General features: G+C 37.1%; 1 protein-coding gene across 1 annotated transcript in view; it reads right to left on the bottom strand.

Moving 5' to 3' along the window:
• Positions 1-13,541, bottom strand: part of KCNQ1 (potassium voltage-gated channel subfamily Q member 1) — a 328,391-nt gene that overhangs the window by 176,120 nt on the left and 138,730 nt on the right. The gene's annotated exons all lie outside the window — the stretch shown is intronic.

Here is a 13,541-nt window from a genome sequence, read left to right as displayed (position 1 = left end):
CTGGATATTGCCAGAGAATATGAAAGGCATCCAACCACTAAAAATATAGATGCTGAAAAAGAAGATCTATGAAAGACCAGAACCAAGAAAAACATTACCCAACCCAGATCACTGCTTTGTTGCACACACCAAATTCAGAGTAAATACACTAGCATTCTGCAGTGCCAGCAAGAAAGGCACCACCTTCACTGTCAGTATATCACTGTATACTACCATATCACTGTCAGTAAGCTCCAGAGACATTACAGGAAAGAAATAATCCATAAATTTAAAACGGAAATATTTTGTGGAAGAATATAGGAAGAAAATCTACTCCTGTTATTCCTATGGCATCCCAATGAGCACTGAAGCATGCAAAGCAGTCCACAAAACAGAGAGAGTGTATCCCTCTTGTATCTTAATCCAGCAGAGTCTCCCACTCCCATGAGCCAAGATCCATTCTTGCCATGCAGCTAACACTTGAAATGGCCCAGAAAGGCACGTGCCAAAAATCTGTTCTTGACACAAACCCAGGCACTTCAGGCTGTGCCATGGGAGTATCTACAGCATGAGACTAAAATAAGGTAAAAATAAGGTAAAAAAACAATTACAAAGGTAATTAAGTCATGTTTAATTCCCCTATTTGTGACCATTATATATTTTTTTCTAATTATCATATGATAGCAGATGATAATTATAATTATATACCTTGTAACTATCAACACCAATAAAGGAGAACATACTTCTATTTTAAGACATTAAGAAATGGATTACTTGAATTAGGTATGTGATATAGCAGGTGACAGATCTTAGCTTTTTTCTGCTGCAAAATCAACCAGAATTCAAAAGATATTAGTTCATTTCTGTCCAATAACTTTTGCCCCTAGGCTTAGAATTATTATAATAGATATCATCTCAATCAACTACGAGCCATAAAGGCATTACTGAAAAGCAGTTACAGTCTATACAAATACTTAACAGCTCCACTAGGCATAAAGATTGGATCCACATGTGACTTTACTAAATGTTTCAAATGTTACATCACTAATTATGTGATACTGTCACTTCTGGTAAACCACAGATGTAACATGAAAAATATTCAGCTTGGTCTTGTGTAGATCTTATCTCAATGTGCAAGTTCCAAAAAAAACTGAACCGACCCTTTTGATCTCTGCCCTGTATTAGCTGTTAGCTTAAGAGTGAGCTTGCTGAGCTGAGGAATTTTTTGCAAGATTTGCATCAAATCTCCACACGATACAGCCAAGAGGTTGCACTTGAAACACAAAACGTAAACTTTCATTTATATTGCATACTGTAGCATTTATGTAAATCATCAGGGTTATGTTTTTGTTATTAGATACAGTGTCCCTTAGAGAAGTCCTTGACTCACTTCTCTATATCTCCTGTAAACAAAAGCAAAGTTCAGTTCAACAGCCTGCAATGATATAACTAAAACTGAAGTTTCTCTAAATGTTTCAGAATTCTACAGCCGTAAGATCCCTATGTCAAGCAATTTGTTGGAAAAAGCCTGCAGGTACAGGTAATAATAATATAACTGTTCCGCCTTAAAATAACAGAGGTCCAAACTTCACCTCAAGGTTTCATTTGCAGTATGCACGGCATACTGGAGCTTGCCATAACTGAAGAAAGGACAGTGGGGCAACATGAATGGCTCTCTCACATTTAGTAACTACGGAGTGAAAGTTCAGCCTCTGCCATAGCCAGTAGATGTTTCTCCATGAGTTCATCAGTGCCAGGCTGTATAAACAGGTTTTCTGTTTCCTTGGCCACTTGCTTTAATAAATATATATGTGAGAAGAACATAAAGAGAGCTCGTAAAGCAGGGTGCTAATATTTTCTTCCATAAAAAAGTATGAAGTAAACAACATTCAATGGCTGTTCAGCCCGAGGTCTTCAACCCTTTTGTAAAAGGAAGTAACACTAACATGTTGGTCAAGCAGTACAGAAATTCTCTTGAGAACAGTAATCCATACAAGAACAAACCACGGGCAGTTGTAAGCCAGGGTTTTAATAGTGCTGCTATCAAGGAAAGTAGCAAAGAAATCAGAAAAATATGATTTATGAAATTTCCTTCTTCCTCTTTTGCTGTAGTACGCATTAATCAGAATTCCTGTCTCTTTTTCTGGGATCTTAATGAAGATGAGGCTAAATCAACTAACTTTAATGATATCTGAAATGAGGCATGAAACTGAACCATTGTTTGACTCTGTTTTGCCTTTGTTTTCATAAGTAGTGCAGTTCTTTAAACCTGGGTGGTATACTGGCATTCACTAGGAGACTGCTGCTTTCATACACTGTCATTTTTCTCTGTCAAAAGCTTAAACTAACTTGTTTACATAGCTCATCCGTACCTCTTCCTTAGATAACAAAACATAATATCAGGACATAGCTAAGAGAAAAAAAAAAAGCCACAGTTTCATAAGCCAGTAGTAAAACTGGAGAAAGAATACAAAGTTCATCTACAACTATGCTAACCATGAAGTGATCTAGAACAGTAAAAGCAGAAAAGCAGAGTCAAAATTTGTAATTACTAAGTTTCAAAAGGTTACTTTTGATGCCTCTAAAATACTGCCCTGACTTAAAAGCTTAAACTAGGGGACTTGCATTCAAACAACCAAGCTCATATTCGTCTGCCTCATACAGGACCAGATTTATAAAGATTATACAATAGACCCGAGGCAACTCTGTAAATGTTTGTTAGTTTATGGCTATTTCAACACTGAGCTTAATAGCAATATGGAACAGGAATCAGATACGCTGCTGTATCTGGTATTCTTTGCACTGGGAAAGGTAGCAACTACTGCCATTATAAAAAGAACCAGAGGATGAAGGAAACAAGCACTTAAAAAGCTCTCCGGATGATGTAAGCTGACATTCAGACTTCTGCTGTGCTGCCTGGAGTTTAAAAGCAGTAAAAAGTATTTCTGAATACATTTTTTTCCTATCTTTAAGGAATGCTAATCCCACCAAAGGTTGCTGGCAGAAAGACTCAACTTGCTATCTCTAACTCCATTTAGATTTGTTAGGAAAGAACACGTGATAAGCAGGGTACAGTGTTCCCAGATCTGAAGAACCATCCACATTTCTACTATTTAAGTAACTAGACCACAGGATGCCTTAATTGACACTCACAAACTACTTCAACATCAGATTGGGCCCTCTTGTTCAAATTCCTATTGAAGGTCAGTGCCAAAATCTCATTTTCTTGTAGTCACAATTTCTTCTTTCCTTTTCCAGCTTCAATTTGTTCGTGTCTAGCTGACTGCCATTTGCAATTTTTGTTAGCATTTAACATTACAACTCTGTTCACTTTCAACTGTGTTTTTCTGGCTGTTATTAACAGAACATGTTTTCTGGTTGATTTTTTCCATCCTGCTCAGGTAGAAGTCCTAACACCATAGGGACAGCTCTTTTATTTCTTTTCTTTTCTTTTTTTTTTTTTCCCTCCTGACTATCCAACAGGCAAAAGCTGTTTATAGCTCAATTTGGTGTACAAATCACACAGGATTGATTATTAACCCTGTCAGAAAAGCAGCCGGAAGGCTCAGTATAGTAGAGTTTTGGATAAAAATAGCAGCAGCAATGTCAGCTCTGAGAACGTTCTGAAGTTGGCCTTCTGTCCTCATTTGGCCACAGACTACACGGATAATGGATAAACATCAGATATGTAAGAAATGTATGCTACGTTCACCCTGGATACTTTACGTATTAGATATTTCCACTACATAAGTGAATATGAATGTACATATTTTAATATGTGTCTTTCCTGTTAAAAATACTAAATATGCATCTGCATATTTATGCATGCAAATGCACCAATTTTTCCTATGGATCACAGCAGTTGAATTTGTAGGACTCAAGTACGGCGCGTTTACATGCAATGAAAGAAAAACAGAGAAACACAGCAGGAATTGGCATCCTCCATACAGATGATGTGTAGTGTGCATTAACAAATGAACAGCACACTCCCAAAGGAGTTAAAGTGCATGGACCAGAAGTTCACTTCCTTGCCAGTTTACTTCAAATATTTCACTAGTTGCTCTTGCTGCGAAAGGCACACAAACACATTTGCTGCCCAATCAGATCTCTTCCGCCTTCAAAGTCTGCGTTCTGTTTTTAGAAAAAACTCACTAGAGAAATAGAGAACATTAAAAATTAATTATCCCATGTTCTGTGGCAGTGTAACATGCATGCGCCTTTGATTAGCTGATGTAAGTGAAGTTAAATGCATCAAAAGGCCATATTATGGTTGTAATTAATTCATAACAATGGATTTGAACAGTTATCCAAAGCAATGGCAGTCACAACTGAAAGTAATAAAGCAATTTCAAAAGTAATTTGCACGTGTCGTTTATAAAGGTCCTATAACTCCCTTAAACACGTTTCTTTGATTATAAACAGCTGATGTACAACTGCAGATTCAATTTTTCCAGCTAGGCTTCCAAAAAATTACAGTGGTAGCATAAGGTGAGCTAAGTCATACTATAAACTCAGTCTCTGTGCATGATTTTAACAAATCATAGTTGAGCTGATTTTAAGAATCCAAAATATATTGACACATAAAAACCTCAATATCCAAAATATTCTCCTAAAACTTCCCAAACAAGTTCAATTATACCAGCTTTCCTCAAATGACAAGCCTGCTGGCTTTTAGTAGAGTCAGTGACACACATAAAATATACACAAAATTACCAGTGATAAGCCTTCACTTTCTCCACTTTCCCCTCTTTAGGAGACCACAGCTGTTTAAGGGACCAGTCTCTCATTAAAGCACAGCTGAAACAGAACGACTGCAATTCAGAAGCGTTTGAAAACATCCTGTTAGGTGCCAGAATACACTCATTTGTCAGTGAAGCCGAAAGATGCTTAGCTTCCTTTTGCAATAAGATGTGAAAGTCAGTATAACATTAATCTCCATGTAAGCTAGAAAATATTTGTTCTTTTACCAAATAACACTTTAAAAAAAAAAATAAAATGCATGGCTGAGCAAGGAACTGGAGATGGAGAGAAAGACTGCATTTTGTTTCTCCAAAGCTTTGATTCTCCAAATAAAGTAGCATTATATCAATTACTTTTTCAGCATCCTGTTAAAACATATGGTAAAAACAACGTGCACTTACAGATTCAACCCATTTTAAAAATTTCAGAGACTTTACTTTTGCTGGTGAAGACTTTCTTCACTAAGTAGTTTCAGCATGACTTTCAGGCAGCAATAAGGCACTGTTTCAGTGTGAGTAAGGACATCTGAATATGACCCTACGTCTCTGCTTCCTTTGAAAGTGATACAGCTAACCCTTACTTCAACAGAGTATCAGGTTAACGCTTCAATGGGCAAAAGAACTGTAAGGGGCAGATCATCAGCTAGTGAAGAGTTTCAAGAGCTGAGTGCAAAAAAAAGTCTTTTTGTTCTGTGAAAACATATATGATATCTGAAATTGTTCCCATCCCAGAACACAGAAAAAATAAAAAATTAATCAAAGAGGATTTAAAACAAAAATGAAACAATGCTTCAGTTTTGGTAATCAAAACATTTTAAAAGTGGGTTTTCAAATTCCAAGATAGGTTAGGCTTGTACTTCATTACAAAGTGCTGCCTCAACATGAAAGATCTTTTAGATCTCTTTATTTTAAAATGTCGATAGGGATATTTTAACCACCTCAGATCTTTATTTCTGTTTTTTTTTGTTTTTTTTTTTTTTTTAAATTGAGCCATTGATCAAAACAGTGTGCTATCAAAGCTCTTTTGAAGATGAGTCAGATTTCTTTTTGACAGCTCTGCTCTTTCAGAAATTCACGACAGATTGCCGACTAGTTGTAACGATTGAATTTCTCTGTGAAAAATTTCCCAAATCTATAGCTGAAGCCAATCTTCATCAAGAGTCTTCCATGAGTGTGCCAAAAGCCTCTAAGTCATTTAAATGGCATTCTATGAACACTAAAATATTATCATTACTGCCAGGAGGAAGAGGGATGTTTCTTCCCTGGAAAGTCCTGACCCAGTTTCTGAAGAAACCTTCATGCTGTGAAGTCCAGATCTCAGAGTAAATCAATGGATTAGGATCTTCAGGGCTGCTTCCAACAAGGAATATCTATCAGAATGAGTTAAGTAGTTTTCCAAACAATACATCCAAAAATGGCAAAGCTTCTAAAAAACAAAATATATGCAGGTATTAAGAGAATATATCTAAGCTTTTGACTACTGAAGAAGGAAGTCAAAGGTGCAAGGTGTGCAATGTGTTGAGAGCAGTCCTTCTCAAGCACAAGAATGAGTGGGAGATGGCAGACTGGTGTTACAGCTCTTACAAGGATGAGCGCAATAGAGCTAAGCTTAAACTAATAACCTTATCTGACACCGTTAGGAAGAATGTAGAGGCATAAAAGAAGCTCTGAAGAAACAAGCTACAGAAGGGCCTATATTCACACTGAATTAATAAACCTCAGCAGACTGCATAGGTCTGCTGAGGTTTATTAATTCAGTGTGAATAGACTGAGGTCACTGCATAGTAAAAAAAAAAACTGTACTACACTCCCTATTTCTGAGTTAACCAGAACTTTTTAGATCCTATCATACTAAATGTTAGGGGGTTAAATAGTTAACAGTTATACTGGTCTACCCTACAAAACACTTGCAGCAGACAGAACACAGGGATGAACAATCCTCATTCATGCATGAACTCATTGGACTTGTTCATGCTTATCTATTGAGTGAGGAAGGGAATTACAGAAGAGAAAGCCTTCTGCATGAGGCAAAGGTTATATATTCATCCAAGGAAATTCAGTTCCCTCTTTACATTTGCAACACTGAGCACAACACTTCAACGCTTTGTTATTATTTTTAGTAGCCTTTAGTTGCACAAATTGAGACACCTGGGATCTAGACCAGACTTCCAACAGAAGTCAGTAGGACTTGTAGAGGTTCAGCATATGGAAGTATAATTTGAGGAAGGTATTAATAAGAGCATTTAAAATTTTTGAATTCTAAATCTGGATGTGTAATCAAAGTACTTTCTTAATTTTGAAAGAAATCTTCCTGATAGGGTCCTCATAATAATGGAGATTAATTCAATAATATGAAGAAAATATTCATGGTGACAGGGCCTGCTAAACAACTCTGGATTCATAACACAGTGAATGCTGCTGACAAATAAATGTTGATGACAAAGCAGCTGCCCCACTAATTAAGTAATTATATTTAAAAGCACCAAAAGCTGTGCAATCAAACTGCATCAGTGTGCTGCCCAGAGGATTTGTTTGCACTCAGCCTCAGCCCAGCTCCTCTTCCTGGGCAGCCGCAGAAACAAGATCAACCTCTGTAGATCTCAGAGATTTATGTCCACTTCAACTCCAGCTCTGCCCCTTACAATCCCAACAACTTCCTCAACACTGTGCTTCACTGGACAGCACAATTCACACAGATTTACACCTGTTTTGAAAAGACAGCTGGTATGAAAGAATGGCCACTGACACTGAATTACTGCTAAGCAGTGTACCTTTTCTCAGCCAGATCACCTGAGTAAGACACAAAACTCCTGAACTATCAATGCAAGGTCTGTTATACTACTGGACAGCCTTCTCTACTCTAAAATCCACAAAGCATTTGTCAAGGACAGTGCCTGCAAATGCTTCACTTTATCCAGATTGTCTTTCGCTTGCTGTTTTTCTCTATTGCTGTTTTATGATATGTTTTATTTACACAATATCTGAAAATTGCAGGGAAGGGAAAAGCTGGCTGAAGAATTAATTCTAATAACTCACTTTTAATAACCCCTAGCACTAGTTACATCAAGACAGTACATTCGGTTTTAGTACAGCACCCAGTACAAAGGCTTGTGTTCAGAGATGGTCTTTGTGCCCAAATGACACTCAGAACACAAAAACAAGTCACCATTCAGAGCAGAGATGATCTAGACAGTCACATTTACAGCTGACATTGCCAGGATTCCTCTATAAACATTTTTGACATGCTGTTGAATGTCAAGCTGAGCTTCAAGGGTGACAAAATAGGGCTGTGGTCTGGAACTCTCGATTCACATGTCCTTAAGCAGAAAGGTAGATACACAACCTATTTGTCCTAAAAATTCAGACGTCATGATTGATGCTGTGTTTTGTACAATTTCTAGCTATTTGGCTGAAATTAGTTCTGCATCACTACAGGAACAAAGCAGTGTTCAAAGGGACACTCTCTGCAGTCAAAATCGTCAAATTCAACTGCAAAACTCCAAGTTTTCCCCCAATCAAAAAAAACCTGGAACATATGAAAAAGTAAAAAAGGTCTCACTGAAATCAAGTTGGGATTTATTGCCAGTTCAAACGCTACTGAGTTTAGACGTGATTTAAAAGCTAGAGTTCAAACGTCTACTCTAGAGATATATTCTACTGTTGTCAAACCAATTACTCAACCCTACTTGAAATTGAATTATGCTAAATATTTCATTACTCGATGAAGAATAGATCTGCAAAATTCTATAGACAAAGAAGAAACGTAATAAGCCAATTCTGAAAAATTACATGAAAGAATGAAAGACAGCACTTAGGAGCACTTAGTTACCAGCTGAGTCATGGGGTTGTCTGCCTATAAAGTAAAGCCTTTTGCAGTCCAACAAAGTACAAGACCAGCATATTAGTGAAGATTGCCTGATACATACTCTGCATGAAATCAACAGAAAACAACCTCTGGGTTCAGATTACAAACTTGAATTACTCTCTAAGAAGACCTATAAATTTCAAGTATTACAAAATACCATGAATGATGAAGGCAAAACATCAAATTAAAGCCTGTATCACTGAGTCACTGTTCCCTGTTCTTGCTCTCAAAAAATACACAACTTGGTTTCTGTTGCAGATGATCTGTGATGTCCCTTCTATGCTTTATTATGAAGCTGATAAATGACTCACTAGAAACATGGTGAAAGCTTTTGGAATTCATTGTGCTACAGAAAACAAATTAGAAACTTAACTTGTTGCATGAGGGATTATCCTTCACAGCATGGCCTTTACAATGTGAAACTAATTATTGCTGGGAAGATTTATGGTGTTTACAGTCAAGAATTCAGGGTCAGATTGACCAAATTCGTGTAACTTTAGACCTTAGGCTTGCCTGACTCTAAATAGAATGACTACTTCAACAAATTTGAAGATGAAATCATATTTTTTTCCTATTGAATTGCTTAGCAGGAAGCTGGGAAATACAGGCTAAACAAATCTCTGTTCAAGAATTTACTCTGAAAGTGGGTCGTTGTTGGCTCGTTTTGTTTTTTGTTTTTGTTTTTAATAGGCAGATAATTCAGTGAGTCAGAAAAACGCACTTTAATTTCTATAATTAATTTCAAGAGAATCCACTAGAGTGTTAAGCCATGGAACACTCCAAGCACTGTCATACAATCATGCAATCATGTCAGGATCAAAAAACATGCTACTAGTCTGGAAACGTGGCTGGTAACATAGCTGAGAGGCCAGGTTGTTTTTCTTAAGCTAGTCATTAAAAGTGACATGAATTTTAGAGCAATTAAAAAACTCAATGTTTAACAGACAATTAGGTGAGCAGAGAAGTCGTTTTACCTTAAATTATAAGTGAAATAAACACTTAATATAATAATAATGCAAATGCCAATAGCTATTTATGATTTCAGTTGTGCTTCCAGTCAAGATTGATAAGCGCTGGTGAAATAGATAACCCAAAGATAACCCAGTGAGAAAAATACAGGCAAGTCTACCAAAATCAGCTTGGTCATTTTCATGTACATTTTACCATGTTGCTGTTGATATCAAGATGCACTGCTGTCATGAAAAACTGAATTCAGTCAGAAATCTCTAGTTTATCTCTACCCAAAAGTCAAAAGTGAATCTCTCAGACTGAAGGGTTAATGCATAGCAGATCCAATTTAATTAACTAATAACATACAATTTAGGGTTTTTCTTGGAAAAATCTAGCTCTTAAAACAGCCTATGATCTGAACTTTCCCTGCAGCAATACCAGAAAGCAGTACCCACTAAGTAAAGAATTTGCACGCTGGTCAAAACCCTAACCAAAACAGAGGATTGCTGCAAAGGAGCTGTACTCTCAAATTCATTCAAGTGAGGAAGATCCTCCCTCCACTGATTCTATAACCTAATAAATATTACAAGCTAACAGCCATAATCAATACTGTGATAGGTAATATCACAGTTTATTCATCATTACTTACATCCATGTTATTCAAGGCACAGTTGTATTGTGGTACATCAAAATAAGATCCTAGTGATAATTTCTTTCTTATTGCTAGTAATGACACAAAAGCCAAAAAGAAAAAGAAACAATTGACTGGATAAATGTGCAATATTGACATCATACACACTTGTTTAGAAATCAAGCTGTTAGACAGGGAGCCCAGTGATGCCATTTTATGCTTTATTCTACTTTTTTTGGAGAGGATAAAGGATGCTCTGGAGGGTCCTTACCCTTTCCCAAGCCAGTGTCAGGAGCATTGCTACTGCATACCCACAGATTTCAGTAAAGGTGCCTCATTCCAGGCTCTGGAGTCCAGACAGAATCAGGAACAGGATCCCAGTATTAATCTGATTTGAAAGGGGGAGGCTCCAGCAGAGGAGAGAAATAGGGAATTTGAGCATTCGATCTAGAATTTAGTGCTACAGGGACAAAAGACCAGGTGAAGTTAATTGCAACCACCTTTTCTGAGATGGCTGTGCTAGAGGACACATTTCAAAAGCTGTGGCTTTAGCAGATTAGTAGCCTGAGGGTCTGACAGAGTAGATGAGCCAGTGCAATTTGATGAGGAATGAGGGAATAAATAACTTTGTGGTAAGCGGGATGAAAGGAAAGGGGATAGTTCTGGGGTTGTACAAGGGCACGACAAGACCCAAGAGGCCAGGATCTCTGTGATGGAAGGAGGTCTAGATTGAGATTTATGATCTTAATCTAGAGGTTTGGAGCCTCCTGCACACAGCTACTGCTCAAAAAAAGCATCTCCTGCCCCCCAGTAGATATGCTGAATTCTGCTTTGAATATCAAGAGTGCAGTAGCTTCATCCAGGAGTGTCCGGGGTCTTTAAACAAGTAACTACACCTTGATAAGCCCTTCAGTGCTATCATGACCTATGGGTTGAATTAATTCTTATTTTTTCCTGTTATTTGCATTGTATGCTGACATATATAGGACTTATTTACTGTTAGAAGCATCTTTAAGTAAATATAACTTGACTATTGTAATCAAGTGAAGTATTTTATTTTTTTTTTTTTAATAGACAAAAGGTATCACCATTTCTTAAGACAGTTCATCAAACTTGTTGCAGGTAGATTTCAACATGTATTTGAAAACTTTCCAACATTCACCTAATGTCTGAATAGCTATCAGACTTTTCTCCAAGAAACTCGAAACTGATGTAATCCAGCCCAAAATAAGGTTTGACCAGATAATACTTCACAGGCCTGAAATGGAAACACTTCTCATAGTTTACATAAGGGAATAGTAGTATCAGGTTATTCTCCAGAATACTCAGAGCTAACAGATAAATGCATTTTGAATGAACTAACAGTTAGAGAAGTGATGCATTCATGCCAGTTTTCATTTAAGAAAAACCTCCATTTAAAATTGCACAGCAACCTGGAGTAGTGGGATGTGTTCCTACCTATAGCAGGGGGTTGGAACTAGATGGTCTTAAAGGTCCTTTCCAACCCAAACCATTCTATATGATACGAAAAAGAAAATCCACAGTGATGTCTTTGTTTTTCACTACACAAATCCCCCTTTAAGGAACACTGTTATTAGCTTGGCAACTGAAGCAAATATTTCATCCTATAGATGAAACTCCTCAGAATAGCAGCTCTCCTCTGAGCACTAAGGTGTGCTGACACACATGTACTGCAAAAGTTCAGAAGTTTTGAGACCTGCTGTCAGTATGTACAAACATTTCTTAATTATTCAGTCACATGAACACAGCACAAGTAGTAATGCTAAAACATTTCATGATTGAGGAGCTATAAATCAAAGCCTCAGACTCATTCAATTTTTACTAATTATTTGCAGAACTTACTAAGTAACACAAGCTTGGCATTTCAAAGATCTGATTTAAAGAGATAAAGCTGCCCCCGTTCCTTATGTAAAGATGCAATTTAAATTATACTTGCAAATAAAACATTAGTGAAACTGACAGGCCACACACTGGCTACTCCTGCTTTGCCTGGCATCAACATTTGGGTTATGAATCACCAGTCAGGCTGATGAACAAGTGTCATGTTATTCATCAGAGCACCAGACGCTTCTCAGCAAATTTCCTAGCTGAATGGAAGTAACAATGCTGGCAAAAGTCCCAGAACAGATCATTCCAAGAAAGGAACAATGTGACAACAGCATGGCAGGTTAATGATAAATATTTCAGAAATACGTCTTTCAGCAAGAAAGCATTAATATAGACCTTGGGGATAAAAATACTCTCAGTGGCATTTAGATAGTGTAATTTTTTTATGAAAAAAAGAGTATAACAGAAGGCAATTTCTGTGTTTGGTTGAACGCAAATTCATTACTATGAGAATTATAGTAATTGTAATTAATTTTATGGTCTTTCACTGGGAAACACTGAATGAATTTGTGCCAGTGAAGATATTATTCTGAGAAGTTCATTTATGCATTCCTTCCAGGATTTTTAACTTGAATCCGGTGCCAACAAGCAGCAAGGGAAATCACTTTGATAGGATACGGGTGAGTAGTTCACCATCATCACTCTCACCACTTCAATATATGATTTAGCAGCTCTCACTTAACAGGGAGCAGGGGTTACATGCAAAACAACAGAACAGAGAAACCTTGCAACAAACCTCCATCTAAGTCTGTTTGGCTAGTCACCATCATGAACTCGTGTCCTCAAATAAATAAAATAATTAAAAAATGAAAAAGGATAGGTAAAGGTATTTATGACATTCAGGTACGGTAAAAAAAGCTGCTGCCAAAAATGTGTTTGTGTGAGTGGAGTGAACATTGCTTAGTATGAGCCCCTTCTCTGTCAAACATGTCGGCAACATGAGATTGTACTGCTTGGATGTACACCAAGAACAGCTGTCTGAGAAGTAAAAACAACACAAACCGTATCTAGTTACAATCTGGAGGAGGTACACTGAACATACAATTCAGATTTATTTATTTATGCAAAACAAAGGCCCTGTATTGCTAACTTCAGGCTCACAGCAGCCTTAAAATTCACTGAGGCCTCTGTCAGCATTTTGGAGGAATTATTATAAAAGCACAGCTTAAGAAGCTGTTCCTTGCAATGCAGTTGCATTTGAAACAAAGACGTTTTCAGAGCATAATTTCCTTTTCTTTGTTTCCTTTCTCAATAATTTAGAATGGACATTCACTCCACGTTCGCAATATGAAAGCCATTCTGGAGAGAGCTAGCGAACAGCTCTTTTTGACAAAAGCACTGCTATCTTAGTAATGGAGATGCTAAGTCAACTTATTAACAAATCTAATCACCAAAAGAGACCCAAAAGTCTCTTACTACTTATTTCAGTACAAATAAAAATGTTGATTCTTCGCACACAGGGAGATGG

The sequence above is a fragment of the Lagopus leucura genome, unplaced genomic scaffold (assembly GCF_019238085.1).
Source record: "Lagopus leucura isolate 7727_CA_CO unplaced genomic scaffold, USGS_WTPT01 Super-Scaffold_100044, whole genome shotgun sequence".
Classification (NCBI taxonomy): domain Eukaryota; kingdom Metazoa; phylum Chordata; class Aves; order Galliformes; family Phasianidae; genus Lagopus; species Lagopus leucura.
This window is presented reverse-complemented; position numbering and strand designations above follow the sequence as displayed.